Raw genomic sequence first — 16,584 nt, 5'->3', positions numbered from 1 at the left:
GGCCGCCGTGTGGATCTCACACGGTCGAGTCGTGGGGCCGTGTGGCGCCCGATTTCCTCCTCTATTTAAACCTTCCTTCATGAATTGAAAGGGGATCTCTCCCCCTTTGGGAGAAGGCAAGATTTGGTGGTTTCCTCCCAATCTTGGGAGGATTTCTGGGCGATTCAAGGGGAGTTCTTGACGATTTCGACTCCGGAGCGAGGATTGGATCCGAAGATGAAGCTTCTTTATAGATAAGTTTTCTCTTTCCCTCTTTTCTTGGTTTCTTGGATTGGGGATTTAAGAAATGCTTGTATTCTCTATTTCTTCGGGTTTTCTTCCTCGATTCATGGAGTAGATCTTGTATTCTAGGATGAAGGGAGTATTTGTATGATGGATTGATGTAATCTCTTATGGATTTGCCATTTTCTTGTTTCAATGACATTATCTTGCTTGTATCAATTAGATCTTGAATGATTAATGGTGATTCGTGCTTAATTCTCATTCTTGATTAATTATTTGGATTTCTTATGGACTTTGTAAAGATAAACTCTCACTCGATCATCCGAGGGATCCACGTGACAGGTGCAAGCCCGTGTAAGGACGTTTGAGAGACAATCTTGAAGAGGAAATAAGAATATTCAAGAGTGTAGGATGGATTTTGTGATTAGTTTCTTGTATCTTGATAGATTAATAAGTCGTGGGCTTCTATGTTGATATCCGAGGAAGGCATAGTAATAGGTGCACTTCTGTGTAAGGACAATATAGGTTCATGTCTAATTAATCCTATTTAGATACATTTCTCAGTCCTTAGCCGGTTGTCTATTGCAAGAGAGAACCGGCAACTTTCTACATGTTTGACAATTGAGGGATAAGAATTGGTGAACCATTTACATTCGAGAAATCCTACAAAGAAACCGAAACTCCTAGAATCTCCCTTTATCATAACCCAAAACACTAAACTCTTGTTTGTTGATCTTTAATATTAGATTTGTTTACTTTCACTTTGCATTCGAAACAATTGGATAGTTGTTTAGCTAATTCGCATTGAGACATTTCTAGTGCTTATTCCAGTCCCTGTGGATACGATAATCTTTTATATTACTTGCGACATTAGCGTAACAAGTTTTTGGCGCCGTTGCCGGGGACTGCGCTATAACATTAGGAATTATCAATTGAGTTAGACTAAACATAACATTTGTTTTCCTTTCATATTGCATAGTTGTAACTAATCATTAGATTTCTGTTTTTACTTTCTTGTATAACTTTCACTTCTTGTTAATTCTTTTTGTACAAATTCAATTCTGCATTTTTTATTCTTCTATTTTTCTTTTTCTGTCGAATTGTCATTTGCTATCTTGTTCTTGTGTATGCGAAGATCTAACTTTGTAGGGGAATTCTTTCCTTTTGACCCTGAGATTGATAGAACTTTCCATAAAAGAAGAATTTTGCAAAGGCAAATTGAAGAACAGGAACATTTGAACATGGCAAATAGACCACTCAAGGATTATGCAACACCCTATGCAAGAGGTTTTCGATCTAGTATTTCAAGACCTTCAATGGAAGCTAATAACTTTGAGATCAAACCCGCAATCATATCTATGGTGCAGCAGAACCAATTTGGTGGAGGACCTCATGAAGACCCAAATCAACACTTAGAGGTCTTTTATGAAATATGTGGTACCATGAAAATGAATGGAGTTCCTTCAGATGCAGTTAGATTATTGTTATTTGGGTTTTCTCTAAGAGATAGGACAAAGCAATGGATGAATTCTTTGGCCCCTAATAGCATCACCACTTGGGAGCAGTGTGAGCAACAGTTTCTTGATAAGTTCTATCCACCAAGCCAAACAGATCATATGAGGAATTTAATTACAAGCTTCAAGCAAACTGACTCAGAATCTCTTTTTGAAGCATGGGATAGATATAATAGTATGCTCAGACAATGCCCACATCATGGGTTGGAAAGATGGTTAGTGTTGCACACTTTTTATAATGGTATCAATTATCATACCAAAGTGTCCCTTGATTCAGCTGCTGGAGGGGCACTTATGAACAAAAGCTTAGATGAAGCCGAAGAAATCATTGAAAGTGTAGCACAAAATTATCATCAATGGGCAAATGAAAGAAGTGGTGGCTATTCTTCTGTAAACCCAACAATTAAAGCATCAGGGAAGTTTGATGTAGATGCAGTCACTCTTTTGTCTGAAAAATTGGACGCTCTTACAAAGAAATTTGAGAATATGGGGGCTAGTGCTAATATGGTCAATGCTATTAGTACATCTTGTGAAGTATGTGGGAGTTCAGAGCATTCAAATGACTCATGTCCATTGGGAGCTATCACTGCACAAATCAATCAACTTGAACAATGTGATGCAATCATGAGTTACAATCAAAGGCAGAACAATTCATACTCAAATACTTATAACCCTGGATGGAAGAGTCATCCAAATTTTTCTTACAGAAATAATCAAGATCAAGGACCATCTATGGGGACAAGACCAAATTTCCAAGCTGGGCAACAAAATTTTCAACATCTATCTTCTTAAGGCTTACCAAAGTCAAATGTTGAAAAGATGCTTGAAGAAATTATCTCAAGTCAGAATGAAATGAAGCAAGATTTAGCAAAGCTCATTTAGAGAATGGATAATTCTGAAAAGCATCAAAAGATCCAGGATAGTCAAATTGCCCAACTAGCTTCCTCTTCATCCAGAGTACCAGGACAACTTCCAGGAAAACCTGATGTGAATCCTATGGAGCATTGCAATAGAATTGAGCTTAGGAGCGGACGGACCTTGGGAGACTCCCAAGCGACTGCTTCAAAAGGGATACAAAAAGAAGAAGAGCTCTCTCCTCCTATACCAAATCAAATTCAAGCTAATGAGGAGAGTACCATTGAGGTTGAAGAGACTCTTCCACTGAACCATCAAAGCAAAGCTGTCCCTTTTCCTCAGAGACTTACAATGCTCAAGAAAGATGAAGAATTTGGCAAGTTTTTAGAAAAGGTTAAGGAAATTTGTGCAGAGGTACCTCTTATTGATGCTATTCTTCAAATGCCTAGATTTGCCAAATTCCTGAAGGATCTCATGTCAAACAAGAGAAGAAGAGGAGAGGTTGAGACCATTGCGCTTAGTGAGGAATGTAGTGCTATTTTGGAGAAGAACACTTCCCCAAAACTAAAGGACCCAGGGAGCTTTTATATTCCTTGCAACATAGGAGAAGAATTTTTTGAAAAAGCTTTCTATGATTTGGGGGCGAGTGTTAGCCTCATTCCCTATTCAATTTGTAATAAATTAGGTCTCAAAAACATTAAACTTACTACTATGGCACTTCAACTTGCAGATCATTCCTGCAGGTACCCTTTGGGTATTATAGAAGATGTGCCAGTAGAGGTGGATGGGAATGTTATTCCCACAGATTTTGTCGTGTTGGACATGGAAGAGGACCCTAGGATTCCTATCATATTAGGAAGACCTTTCCTTGCTACAGCTGGAGCTATAATTGATGTCAAAAATCATAAGCTTTCTTTGGTAATTGGTAAGGAAAAGTTGGAATATGATTTATCTAATATCTCTAACCATGTCTCGTCTCTTTTAAATGCTTGTAGTAGGACAAGCATTTATAAACTTGAGGAATGGAACTTCCATCCTCATGGAAGGCCACCAAACGAAGGAGACAATGTGGTGGAAGATGTTGGGAGAAGATCTCCCAACAAAAACGAAAAGTATATATGTCCTCCAAGGGCGAGGAAAAGAAGCGAATGATAAAGTTTGGTCGAGCTAAAGACCTTAAACAAGCGCTTCTTGGGAGGCAACCCAAGGGTTCTTTTAGTTAGTTTTGATTTGTATCTAAATTTCTTTTAGTTTGATGCATTCTTTTGATTTTGTTTTCAGGTTAGGTGCAAAACGGAGCTCGACCGTGTGCTATACACGGCCAGGCAAAAGTTGCAGAGAAGGGAAGTGCTTAGGCCGTGTCATCCAGACACGGCCGTGTAGCATCTTCCGAGGAGAAAAGGATCTTGGCCGTGTCTCAAACACGGCCGTGTAAAGAATCCCGAGAGGAAAGATGGAGAGGCCGTGTCCCAGACACGGCCGTGCGAGGAATCCAGAGAAGGAATAGGGGGAGGCCGTGTAGATCTACACGGCCCGTGTAGGAGAACTATTAAAGTCTTTCTTTTACCTCACACGGGCAGATCTTGGCCGTGTTCCGCACACCCCCAACTCTCCAAAACATCTTTCTCTCTCCCAATCTCTTAAAAACTCCTCTCTAACCTCTCAAGATCTCTTAGATCCGGATTCTCCTCTTCACTTTTCATTCTCCTAACCTAAGATCCTTGCTCTTTGAAGTTTTGTTCTTTGAGTTTCATTCTTCCAACCCTAGATAACTTTTCCCCTATCTAAACTCATCAAGATGTCCAAAATTTTGAAGAAACTTCGCAAAAGAGGTGGTGGATCCAGTGGGGACAAAGAGGAGGAGCCATCAAAGGACAAGGGAAAACAACCAGTGAAGGGCAAAGGCAAAAGGACTTCACGCAACGAAGGTAATGACAATGAATTCAATATCGTGTTTAGAAATGATGATCAAGTAACTAGATTTGCAATTCTTGTCAATAGAAAGATAGTGTATACTAGATATATGGACCCAACTGTTCTTGATATGCTTGGAATTAGGGAAGATGTAGATTTGATGATTGGTTTTTTAGATTGGGGTGATATTATGTACACACATTTGCCTACATATCCTCGTCTTGTTTTGGAATTTTTAAGTTCATTGGATGTCCATTTTACTAATGAAGATGATTATTTTGGAAAAATCTCATTTAGACTAATGAATCAAGAATTTCTATGGACATTTAGTGACTTTAATTCTTGTTTTGGAATAACCACCGGTAGCCCTCGTAGGTTTGATCCAAGGTTTAATTGGAATCATTTTTGGAATGCAATAACTGGGTTAGGTCAACCTTATGAGCCTTCAAGAGCTAAGGCCTCTAATATGCAAAACCCCATCTTTAGGTATCTACATAGAGTCATGAGTAAAACTATTTTTGGTAGGGGAGAGAGTGATGGGGTGGTTAAAAAGATAGAGCTTTATGCTTTATGGGCTATGCTTTATAAGGTTGAATTTGATTCTGGTTTTCATTTTGTTCAAACCTTATTAAGATCTGCTAGGGCATCATTGGGATCAATTATTTTTGGTGGTTTGATTACCCGAATAGCTTATAATTTAAATCTTGATGTTGATGGGTTGGAAATAATTCATGGTAATGACATGATTAACATTGATGCATGTCTTGCTATGAAAATGATCGTTCGGGATGAGAATGGTTTCGCGTTTCCTAGGAGGAGTGGTTCTCCTTTACCCCTTCCTTTTCCTGAACGAACTACTATCCGTAACCCGGCTAATTGGGTAATTTCTGAGTTGGATTTTGAGGATAACCCTTCTATACCTGGAGACACTGAGCCACATCATGAGCCCCCGTCATTTGGACACCCGCAGCCTTCTAGTTTTATGGAGCCTGCTAGGCATTCTTTTGCATATTCTTTTGCATATGGCACGGGATCTTCTAGGTTTGATTTTTCAGATTTTCATGCGTCTCTAGAGTCACTTCATGAGAAGCAAGATGCCCAACGAAAAATGTTGGAGGGTCATTTCTCTTTATCTGATGATCAGTTTAGGGAGGTACAAAATCATTTTCAATTTACGAGGAATTTTCAAGGTCAAGTGGCTGAGTTTGTGCAGGATTATGATACTGATCAGGCTAGGATGAGAGATTTTATGTAGAGCATGACACTTACTAGCCAACAAGTAGATGCTTTATATGAGTATCATAGATCTTTGGGTGAGATTCCAGGTTTTCCTAGTTTTCCTATTGGCCAACCACGTCGTAGACCCCCTTTTCCTTGTCCACCTCCACCTCCTCCACCATATTGATTTCATCGGGACGATGAAAAGTTTAAGTCTGGGGGGTGTCATGTATTGTTTAGTTTGGTTTTCAGTTTTTAGTTTTTGTTAGTTTTTCATGTTGGTTCTTATTTTCATTGCTTGTTGCTTTATTTTGCTTGTTTTTGAAATAATCATGGCAAAAAAAAAAAAAAAAAAATTTGAGAACATCAAATCTTCACTTATATGCTTTCTTGGATTCAAGTGAAATGTTAGCACAATTATTGTCTTGATTCATGATGTTTGAATGATGCTAGTAGTAAACTTTGTGTAGTTCTTTTTTCTATCTTGGGAAGCATTAATAAGCTAAGAATCTTATGGTGATGAGTTTTAGTTTTGGTTCGACCTTAAGGATTTTATCTTCACTACACTTGTGCTTGATGCTTGAATAGTTGATGTCATTGAAATAGTCATGATTCATCTTGTTTGCTTAGTACTTGGTTTCCATGGTGATTTCTCAACTTTCATTTTGGTTACTGGATGAGGCTCAAATCATTAAAGCTCATTTGGAAAAATCAAAATATCCCAACATGTGTGCTAAAAGTACATTTGTGAATAAGTTTTGCACAATGCAAACACTTATAAAAAAAAAAAAAGGGATATAAAAAACAGTTGTCATGAGTGGAATCTAGCAGGTCACCCCTTTGAGACCGAGTTAGGTTACTGGGGAAATGATTGCTTAGCTTCTCTTGAGATTGAGCACACCTTTGAGACCTTGGGTTAGTTGAGAAATATGAACCAAGTGAATGGTGAGTAAGTGCCTATCACTGGTTACTTGTCTTTCACTGGAAACATTAGGAATTCAAATTTGATGACGACTTGACTAGGACATGGATTGAAACTTGAAGGGTGTTGAGTTACTTTTACACTGTGCACAAGATTCTTATGCTTGAACCATACTTTACTTGTTTCCATGATCATGCTTGTTAATGAAACTTTTTGATAGAATTAGGAAAGTGCACTAGGTTTTATGAATGTGTTGTAGAACATATGAATTTAGACTGCAGCATTTTGCTTGAGGACAAGCAAAGGTTTAAGTCTGGGGGTGTGATGTGCGTAGATTATATACTCTTTTATGCATGTTTTTACGCACATTTACATACTTTGAGCATGCTTGATCTATGCATTTTTTTTATACTTCCAGCTTTCCTTTTAGCATATTTACTCTTTTGGTTCGGAGATCTGCTTTTTGTGCATTTTCTGTATACAGGAGTCGAAATTGGTGAAGATTATGCGTCCTTGGGCAAGCTTGGAAGTAATTGAAGGGAGAGATCATCAGGCCGTGTACCACACATGGCCGTGTAGTCTTAACAGGAAGGGAAGAGGACATGGCCGTGTGAATCTCACACGGCCGTGTCTTGATTTGAAGAAATCAGAGCAGATGCCTTACATGGCCGTGTGGATCTACACGGCCGTGTGAGGTTTCCAGAGGCCAAGCAGGTGGTGGCCGTATGCATCACACGGCCGTGTGCACCACACGGCCGTGTAGCATTTCCAGAGAGCAGGAGGGCCTTGGTCGTGTGCACCACACGGCCGTGTAGCATTGGCAGAGAAGGAACTGGACATAGCCGTGTGGATCTCACACGGCCGTGTCGTGGGCCCGTGTGGCGCCCGATTTCCTCCTCTATTTAAACCTTCCTTCATGAATTGAAAGGGGATCTCTCCCCCTTTGGGAGAAGGCAAGATTTGGTTGTTTCCTCCCAATCTTGGGAGGATTTCTGGGCGATTCAAGGGGAGTTCTTGACGATTTCGACTCCGGAGCGAGGATTGGATCCGAAGACGAAGCTTCTTCGTAGATAAGTTTTCTCTTTCCCCCTTTTCTTGGTTTCTTGGATTGGGGATTTAAGAAATGCTTGTATTCTCTATTTCTTCGGGTTTTCTTCCTCGATTCATGGAGTAGATCTTGTATTCTAGGATGAAGGGAGTATTTGTATGATGGATTGATGTAATCTCTTATGGATTTGCCATTTTCTTGTTTCAATGACATTATCTTGCTTGTATCAATTAGATCTTGAATGATTAATGGTGATTCGTGCTTAATTCTCATTCTTGATTAATTGTTTGGATTTCTTATGGACTTTGTAAAGATAAACTCTCACTCGATCATCCGAGGGATCCACGTGACAGGTGCAAGCCCGTGTAAGGACGTTTGAGAGACAATCTTGAAGAGGAAATAAGAATATTCAAGAGAGTAGGATGGATTTTGTGATTAGTTTCTTGTATCTTGATAGATTAATAAGTCGTGGGCTTCTAGGTTGATATCCGAGGAAGGCATAGTAATAGGTGCACTTCTGTGTAAGGACAACATAGGTTCATGTCTAATTAATCCTATTTAAATACATTTCTCAGTCCTTAGCCGGTTGTCTATTGCAAGAGAGTACCGGCAACTTTCTACATGTTTGGCAATTGAGGGATAAGAATTGGTGAACCATTTACATTCGAGAAATCCTACAAAGAAACCGAAACTCCTAGAATCTCCCTTTATCATAACCCAAAACACTAAACTCTTGTTTGTTGATCTTTAATATTAGATTTGTTTACTTTCACTTTGCATTCGAAACAATTGGATAGTTGTTTAGCTAATTCGCATTGAGACATTTCTAGTGCTTATTCCAGTCCCTGTGGATACGATAATCTTTTATATTACTTGCGACATTTCCGTACACTTGCGGAGCGTAACACCTTACAAAGTAAAATAGCATGTATAAAAATGCATCATTTAGTCACATAGCATAGCATAAAAGTATGCATCACTTAGGCATACATTATGTCATAAAAGTATGCATCACTTAGGCATACATCATATCATAAAAAGTATGCATCACTTAGGCATACATCATGTCATAAGAAAGTATGCATCACTTAGGCATACATCATATCATAAAAAGTATGCATCACTTAGGCATACATCATGTCATAAGAAAGTATGCATCACTTAGGCATATTTTAAACACATAGCATATCATAAAAACATGCATATTCTAAGTACATAGCATATCATTAAAGCTTGCATATTTCTATGCACATAACATATCATTAAAACATGCATATCTCTATCCACATATCATATCATAAAAAAGGTATAAATCACAAGCATACATGGTTAAGCATAAGGGTATATCATGTGATTATACTATCATAAGAAACATGGTAACATAGTTAACTTGGGTGCTAAGCTTCCTAAACCCTTGGGTTCCTATCATGGCCGAACCCCCTTAGGTCTCAATTTAGGTAAAAATAACCTCCAAGCATGTGAACCCTAAATCATCATCACATAAATTTCATAGGAAGCATTATAAGCATGATTAACTTGGTTTCTAAGTTCTCCAAGTCCTTAAACTCATGTGGCCGAACCCTATCAGTATATAAACAAGGTCCTAAATGTCATGAAAGCATGGAAACCTTAAACCATATTTATAGCATTTTTTTTTCAAATAGCATAGTAAGCATATTGAGCTAGTTCCTAAGTCCTTCAAGCCTTTAACGTATGTCTTGGTCAATCTTTTAACAAGAATTCATTAGGGCTAAAAACAAACATACAAGCATGTGAACTTGAACTAACATCATGTATAAATTCATAACAAGACATCATACAATAGGTATGGCCGAAACTTACCCTAGCCTCATTTAGGTCACTAAACAACATATAGTATGAGAACTTTGGTTTTCTACTTATCATATTTCATGTAGAGTGACATAAGCATATTTAATTTTTGTTCTAGGGTTTCTAGGGAATTTATCCCTTCATGGACGAAACACACAATGATCCATTTAGGTCATGGAAAAATTATACAAATATGTGACACAATCAACACATTATCATATTTTCATAAGAAGCACTTTTAACACATTTGGTTTCATTTCTAATGCATCTAGGTCTTTTAAACCCTACTTGGCCGAAACTCACAGAATATAAACTTGCTTCAAATAGCCTAAAAGCATGAGAAATTATACAAGTTTCATAGCATGTATAAAGACAAGCATAATAAACATACATGTGAATTGTGTCTTAGGCTTCCTAGGTTTCTTTCCCTTTTTCTTTTATTTTTCCTTATGGTCGAAACCTACCAATCTCTAAACTAGGTTTTAAGTGGCCTAAAGCATGGAAAACCTAAGTAAGTTTCATGGCAAAAATTACTAAGAACATCATATATAAAGTTGGTTCATAAACAAGCTAGGACCCTTGTGATCTTACATGTCATATATCATGTAACTAATTTTCTATACTCAATTTAAACATAAGGGCATTAAACAACTTTCATATCATAATATCACAGAGGTCTTGAGCATATTAGAATTTTGTTCAAGCTTTTCTAAACTATCCATTTTATCATGGTCGAAAATCTAAAATAAGAGTTCATGAATTTCTAGCAATGTACAACATGCAATTCTTTAAGAGAACTCTATATTCTATCATACAAACATGGTTATTTAAATTTAAAGGTCTTCCTAACCCTAATCCCTTTTCTTGGCCGAAACATATAAATGGATTTCTTTGGTTCCAAGTAACTTTCAAGCAAGAAAACCAATAAAAACCCTTAGTAGTTCATGGGAGAAATTTTTGTACTAGTTTAGTTAAACAATATTTTTCCCTAACCTCCTTAACATATTTTTGGCCGAAATTCTAGGGTTAGGTACTCCTCTAATCAAGCATCATTTAAGTATAAAAACATGAAGAAAATCCTTCCTACATAGAATAGAAAGAATATCATGAAATAAGGACTTGTTTAAACCATCCTAGATTTGAAAACCCTTTCTTTAGCCGAATTTTCTTAAATTATTTTCAAGGTTTTCTAATCCTTATAGAATCCGAAAATCACATAAAATCCTTGTACCACAGGTGAGGGGAAGCTTACATCCTTTTCTCTTGTGGATCTAAGGTATGGTGAAGAAGAAGTAGCCTCTTCTTCTAGTTCCTTTCCATTGATTCCTTTGCTAAGTCCTCCTTGTATCGTAGGCTTTCTTAGGGAACAAACTTGGCTTTGGGGCCGAAGATGGAGGAGAGGGGACTGTGGTGTTCTCGGTGAGGAAGAGGATGAATGAGAGAAAATGAGAGAAAAATAATTTTCTCTTTTCTTGCTCCCTTTTATGTTAAGGGGGAAGAAGTAGCAAAATTGATTTTTGCTTTCCTTCTCCCTTAACCCATTTTCTATTTTTCTTACATTTATTTTATTTTCTATTTATTCTCCCCATTCATGATGAAATAAGGGGAATGAATCCCTTTAATCCCTTCTTTAAATTTTCGGCAAAATGAAGAAAGAAAGAGGGAGAGAATGAAGGAAGGCAAGTTGCCTTTCTCTTGCTCTTTTCTTGTTTTCTCTTCTTAGATCTTTACTCTTACCTTTATCATGAGTTTCCCTCCTTTGTTATCAACATCTTCTCTCTATCCCAATTGGTTCCTACTAATTAATTCTATGAAATATAATATAAGAGGTTCATGGTTCAATCCTTGACCTCCTCTTCTTTTTATTTCATTTTATTTCTTTTTGCTTCAACTCACTTCCTATTATTTTTCTAAGGAAAAATCCTACATTCATATATTTATCTTACAAGCTTAGTGGGTATTACAAGTTCAAAGCCTCCAACCCAACTCCCGGTCAACCATGACCTGTTGGGTCTCCGTGCCTAGTATTTGGCCAAACCAGACCAATCTCGAACTAGTCTTTTAGCCTCCTCCATCAGCCTTGCGTCCCTCGGATATCTCCCAATCCTTCATGTCTTGCCTTTCAAGAGCTTCCTTCGACCTCATCCTAGTTATCGAGTTCTCCCTGCCAAGTCACACTAGGACTTACCTCGCCAATATCATATGCTTGGACTTACAACCTGTGCCAAGATCACACTTGGACTTTCCAATTGCCTGGCTCCTCACCAGGACTTTCTCACTTGCCAAGATCACACTTGGACTTTCCACCCTTTGCCAAGATCACACTTAGACTATCCAATTTCTTGGCTCCTCACCAGGACTTTCTCCTATGTCTAACCTCCAGTTAGGACTTCCACCACTGCCTAACCTCCAGTTAGGACTTCCAGACGCCTAACCTCCAGTTAGGACTTACCCAGTCAAGTCTCCTGTCATTCCTGACCTACTTAACTAGTCTTCTTATCAACCTGGTCAACCCTTTGTCCATCTCCACAACCGGACGATTGCCCTAGCAATCTCCATATTTTGTCAAACATCAAAACTCAATCCCGACTCAAGCTTGACTCAACTCAAGCTTAGTTAAACTGGTCAAACTTGACCAAGGGAAATTTCCCCAATAATACATACATCATGTAGTTATAGCAGATTTTTTAAAAAAAAATATTCATTTTGATGTGTGCCATATATTATCATGCATTATTTTAATTTCCTTACAATTAAGGACAAATGACATTTATTAACAAGTGACATCCTAGGTGGATGTTCAAAATTTCTAAAATTCCTAGATAGATATGCATGATCCCTAGTTTAGGGCAAAATCAAACTTTACATCTCATAAAGAACCATAAGGTGACTTGTATGTGCTTTAGTACACATTAGATACAAGTGAGGTGTTAGGATGATGAACAAAATTCAAGATGTTGATTTAGAGTATTCTTTTTGAGTTTTAGGTTCATCAAAATACATAGTTATGTGTACTCCAATCATTGGGAAAGCTAATGTACAAGCCATGTGCATTAAGCCCAAAGAACATAGTTGAAAATTAGTTTTGAAAATGATTTTACATATGCTTTGAGCATGAAAAGTTAGACACAAACTTGGAAGAAACATTGAAGTTTTTGCAAGTTTTCAAGTTTGTATCAATCTTTAAAAAATAGAACTATTTTCATAGAAGATTATTTTTTCATGATAGTATATACCTTAAGTAATGTTTACATAAATTTTCATGATTTTTAGAATTTTGTAGAATTTTTAGGGCATTTCTGAATTTCAATGAAATTGGTTTTCGGGAAATCAAAAATCCAATCGATCAGCCGACGATTGAGAATGTATTTGTCACAAGTAGAAGGTTGCTGAATCGATCAATCGATCGATTGACCTTGGCTAGATCAGTCGATCGATTTAAGGTCAAATTCTATGAACAGAAGCTTACGAAATCGATCAGTGGATCGATTAAAATGGTGTCAATCGATTGAAACCCAACCCCAATCGATTGAGAAGGTTGATTTTGACTGTAAATATCCAATTTAAGCACTTTAAACCATTTTTAGTCTAGGAAATCATTCCTAACCCCTTGAAACACATTTGTATATAATTTTTTTGGGGGGTTTTCATGATGAAAACATGGATGGATTGGTTAAGGAAGACTAAGTTGAAGTTTAGCTTGAGGTTTGCATTCAAATATTGATACTTAAATCTCAAAACTTCTAATTTTGGGTTTCCTAAAATTTTAGGGATCCTAAGTCATGTTGGTGCAATGACAGAAGTTTGGAGCATGTCTTTAGGGGAAGTCACTCGCTAAGGACATGGAAATTATTTTTCAAAACCATGGAAGGTGGTATATCCTTCGTTTGAAAAATGCTCAAGGATGATCATTGGATACAATGAAGGGTATGAGACCTTCATGGCGTTTGTGAAGAGATTTAATGCTCAAGGGTGGACATTGAAGATAATGAAGGGTATGAGACCTTTATTGTTGGATTGGTTAATGCTCAAGTGTGAGCATTGGAGATAATGAAGGGTATGAGACATTCATTGTGGTGTTGTGAACAATGAGTGCAGTTGTGAACAACGGTAGTAACTCTTCAGGGGGAGAGTTTTTTTTTATGTGTGCCAATAAGGGGAGAATGTAGAGTTTAAGTTAGGCCTTCATTACCTAAAGAGGGAGTTTACCCTCTAGGAAAGGGGGAGAATGAAGGAAACCCTCATTCATGCCTTAGCATGAAAGGAAGTTGAGGCTATGAGATTAGTCTAACTTAAAGGTATTGTCAAAAATCAAAAAGGGGGAGATTGTTGATACAATATCCCTAGGTCAAGGTTGACCTGGTTGACTAAGCTAGAGTTGGCTCAAGCTTGAGTCTTAATATTTGAGTTTTGATGTTTGATAATACATGGAGATTGTAGATGCAATCGTCTATTTGGGGAGATTGTTGATACAATTCCCCTTTGGTCAAGGTTGATCAGTTAGATGTGAAGAAGAGTCAAGTAGGTCAAAGATTTGATCGAATACTTGATTAAGAAAGTCCTAACTGAAGGTTAGGTAGTTGAAAGTCTTAGTGAGTGAAGCCAGGCAGTGGGAAAATCCAGGTGAGTGAAGCCAGGTGAAAACCCTAGTGAGTGAAGCTAGGTGAAAGTCCTAGTGAGTGAAGCCAAGTAGATGGGAAGTCATCCTAGTGAGTGAAGCCAAGCAGATGGAAAGACCTGGTGAGTGAAGCCAAGCACATCGAAATCTAGGTGGGTTAAGGTTGACCGGATACTTGGTATTGAGAAGTCCAAGTAGGTCAAAGGATTGACCGAATACTTAGCACAAGGAAATCCAGATGGGTCAAGGGTGACCGGACATCTGGTGGAAGGAAGTCTAAGTGGGTCATGGAGGACCAAACACTTGGCATGAGACGGTAAATCTAAGTGGATCAAAGAGGATCGCACTTGGTGATCAGAAGTCCAACGAGAAGTTGGCAAAGAGAAAGTTTAGATGGGTCAAAAGTTGATCGAACACTTAGCAGTTGTAAGTCCAATCGGGAGTTGGGATGGAACTAGAAAGTTTGGATGTAGTAAATTTCCGAAGGTCATAACTTTTGACTCGAATATTGGAATGAGGTGATCTCGGATGAGAAACGAAGATCGTTTCAAGATCTACACTTGTTAGGATGTTTTGACGCACATTCACATACTTTGAGCATGCTTGATCTATGCATTTTCGTACTTCCAGCTTTCCTTTTTAGTATATTTACTCTCTTTATTCGGAGATCTGCTTTTGTGCATTTTCTATACGCAGGAGTCAAATTTGGTGAAGGATGCGTGTTCGAGGCCAAATCTGTAAGCAAAGCGATGGAGGAAGCCATGATACCTCAACCCCACATGACCCTGCCATGGGGGTTTGCCCAGGTCGTGTGGAAATGAGAGGCCATGTAGCTGCAGTAGAGAAAGAAGATGGCATGGCCGTGTGAACCTCACACGGTCGTGCCAAGTTTTGAAGCCCAATGAAGCCTGGGCCGTGTACACCACACAACCATGTCAGTTTTCCAGAGACCAGAGAAGCCTCGACCGTGTATGCTACACGGTCGTGTAAGGTTTCTAGTGAGCAAGAGAGTGTTGGTCGTGTGCACCACACGACCGTGCTAGGTTTCCAGAGGTGAAGGTAGTACAGGCCATGTAGATCTACACGACCGTGCAAGGGGGGCATTGGTAGAGGCGAGCCACGACCGTGTGAGGTTAGCAGAGAAGAGAATGGAGCAGGCCGTGTGAACCTCACACGGCTGTGCTTCGGGGTTGTGTGGCGCCCAAACCCCTCTTCTATATAAGGTTTCCTTCAAGATTTGAAAGGGGATCTTCTCCTCTTTGGGAGAAAGGAAGATTTAGGTGATTCCTTCCATTCTTGGGTGGATTTCTAGGCGATCTAAGCGAAGATCTTCACCGATTCGACTCCAAGATCGAAGGATTGGATCCAAAGACCATTCTTCTCCGTAGATAAGTTTTCTTTCTCTCCTTTCTTGGATTTGAGGGATTAGAAATACTTGTAATCTTTATGTTTTCGGATTTCTTTCTTCGATTTATGGAGTAGTTCTCTTGTTCTAGGATGGAGGGAGTATTTGTAAGGATTTCTTGATGTAAACTCTTGTGGATATGCCAATTTCTCATTTCTATGATTTTGTCCTGTTTTGTATCTATTTGATCTTGTGTGGAATGTTGTGATTGTGCCTAATTACCATGCTTGATTGAGAGTTTGGATATCTTGTGGATCTTGTATAGGTAATTCTTCATTCGATTCTCCGAGGGATCTTCGTGACAGGAACATGCCCGTGTAAGAACGTTTGAGAGATTATCTTGAAGGGGAAATTAGGTATTTCAAGAGGGTAGGATAAATTTATGCATTAATCTTTATATCTTGATGGGTTGATGAGCGATAGATTCTTATGTTGATTTTCCGAGGGGCGCATGTGACAGGTAAGTCCGTGTAAGGACAACATAGATTCATTCCTAATTGATCAATCTAGGTATGGATTTCAGTCCTAGGTCGGTTCTCTATTGCAAGAGAGAACCGACAACCTTCTACAAATGATGGACAATTGAGAAAAAGGATTTGGTAGATCATTTACATTGAATAATCTTACAAAGAAACCAAAACTCCTAGAATATCCCTTATCATTGCCTTTATTCTTGTTGCCTATTCTTTCATTCTTTTGTTTACTTGTCATAGTTACACTTAGACTTTGTCAATCCATTGATTTGTTGTCTAGCTAATTCGCGTTGAGATATTCTTAGTGCTTATTCCAGTCCCTGTGGATACGATAATCTTTTATATTACTTGTGATATTTCCGTACACTTGCGGAGGTTAACACACATGGACGTGTAGATCTACACGGTCGTGTCACCTTGGCTGAGAGCAAGACTTGTGAGGCTGTGTGAGAGCTACACGGGCGTGGCACGGGTCGTGTGGTGCCGTGCCCTGCTCTATGTAAGGCGGTTTCTTCCCCTTTAAAAGAGGAGGAGGCTCTCCCTTTTTGGGAGATTCAACTTAGGG

At 38.5% G+C, this 16,584-nt stretch overlaps 1 non-coding gene across 1 annotated transcript; it reads right to left on the bottom strand.

Annotated features, from left to right (window-relative positions):
- Positions 1 to 1,833: 1,833 nt before the first annotated feature.
- On the bottom strand, positions 1,834 to 1,942 carry LOC122054436. The gene has a single exon (XR_006132747.1). It is a non-coding gene; the product is annotated as a small nucleolar RNA R71 (small nucleolar RNA).
- Positions 1,943 to 16,584: the final 14,642 nt, after the last annotated feature.

Source organism: Zingiber officinale, chromosome 3A (genome assembly GCF_018446385.1).
Source record: "Zingiber officinale cultivar Zhangliang chromosome 3A, Zo_v1.1, whole genome shotgun sequence".
Classification (NCBI taxonomy): Eukaryota; Viridiplantae; Streptophyta; class Magnoliopsida; order Zingiberales; family Zingiberaceae; genus Zingiber; species Zingiber officinale.
The sequence above is the reverse complement of the archived record's forward strand: the minus strand, read 5'-3'. Positions and strand labels throughout refer to the sequence as shown.